Raw genomic sequence first — 1,679 nt, forward strand, 5'->3', positions numbered from 1 at the left:
AGTCAGATGTATCAATTGTATGAGACAAAGACAAGTTTAAGGGTAAATTTGAGTAGACACGAAGCTTTGGGTGAGGAATTGGAACAAGCAACAGCAAATACTGATCACTGACACAAATGCTTGCTTGTTGAACTTTGCAATTCTGAAATAAGACGCTGTTAACAAGAGCTGAAAACTAGGAAGTCTTTTGACATCATTATTTGGTGTATCTATGATAAATTGGACTGAAATGTTAAATCTTTTTTTTGGGTTATGGTTATCATGACGTTCACGTAGGAGCAATATTCTTTTTGGCGAGTGTCGTAAAATTGAAAATTTGACAAGTTATGTAGAACATCGAGTGCAATTCAGTCAATGTACATAAACGCGTTATACGTGAAAATAGAGTCAATTTTAAACAGCAGTTATTTTCACCTCGTAGAGAGACATCACACTCTGGCATACTGTTCTGTATTTGGTTCCCTCTGTAGACTCAGTTTCTCTTTCATTAGTATCATTATTACCTCTGATTATTTTGGACGCCTCATTTGGGCCATCTCGCGCCCCCTTCTATTTGTTATCGTTTGGCATTTTTATAATAAGTACCTCTGCCGTAAATTCCAACAGTTGACGTTCAAAGAATGTAACGAAAGCTTACAAGTTGTTTCACTTTTCAGGTTCTACTACTACTGGCTGATACCTTACCTCGCAGCTTTTCTTTCCCTGTCTCTTTCCGCCAACATTCTTCTGGCTGCTGTCTTATACAGGAGGGATCAGTTCTCCAGATTCATCAGTAAACACAGAAGGGCGTAATGCAGGGCAACTCTGCTATGGAACTCGAACGTGAATTTAGCTGACTGTGACTTGGACCTTTCATACTCAGGCCTACAGTTTTGTGTATCGTTACAACCGCTGGCTGTGGAGTCAGTGTTCAGCCTTTTGTTTTTACGAATGGAAGAGATGTTTCCCACGGGTTTTTAAGGATTAGATTGCTTTATACATGTTGTAAGTAGAGACGAGAACGGTAAGCATAACATTGGAGCCTGATGGAAGTGAACCACAATTCTCATTAAAAAAACTGAAAGGAACATAGTTTGAATGAAGTGTTAAAAGGAATCATAAATAGATTAGAAAGACTTATAGTGAGAATGAAACTAAGAAATGCATTTTATTTCCAGGATATTACTGGTATCAAGCTGACTGCAGACCTATAAACTCTACTTACAATTGTTTGCCATTATTATCTCAGGGTATATTCCGATTATTGAAATTCAGTTAACATTTGTAATTTCTTGTCAATGATCTCAAGGGTTTTGGCCCCTTCACTTATTTATACAAGCAAATGAAAATATATTTTCTCATCTCGTCACGCATTTACCAAAGAACACAAGAATATCCTTCTCCTAAGCAGTTAACACATACAAATATGCAGACCAACCCCTCCTGGCATGGCTCACCCTCAGACGTAAAGCACCCTAAGAGGAAGCCCTTACCACAGGGGTTGGAGGCATAGGTTTCCTAGGCGAGGGATCCGCTCGTGAGAATGGTCTCAGCCCCGTCCTGCAGTGATACCTTGTAATTTTATTAATTATTCAGTTTTCCAAGAGAGCCTAGCCACTCGGGGAGCAAGCCAACTGAACTTAACACCTGGGCTCTGGACGGGCATTTAGTTGTGCCGGTCCCCCCAACCCCCACCCTCC

General features: G+C 40.1%; 1 protein-coding gene across 1 annotated transcript in view; it reads left to right on the forward strand.

Moving 5' to 3' along the window:
• The window catches only part of LOC136839283 (chondroitin sulfate N-acetylgalactosaminyltransferase 2-like), a 35,043-nt gene extending 33,671 nt beyond the window's left edge, over window positions 1–1,372 (forward strand). Inside the window, exon 9 of the mRNA XM_067105095.1 lies at window positions 657–1,372. The gene's annotated coding sequence lies outside the window, so the exon portion shown is untranslated. The remainder of the gene's footprint in view (window positions 1–656) is intronic.
• The last annotated feature ends 307 nt before the right edge of the window (window positions 1,373–1,679 follow it).

The sequence above is a fragment of the Macrobrachium rosenbergii genome, chromosome 6 (genome assembly GCF_040412425.1).
Source record: "Macrobrachium rosenbergii isolate ZJJX-2024 chromosome 6, ASM4041242v1, whole genome shotgun sequence".
Classification (NCBI taxonomy): Eukaryota; Metazoa; Arthropoda; class Malacostraca; order Decapoda; family Palaemonidae; genus Macrobrachium; species Macrobrachium rosenbergii.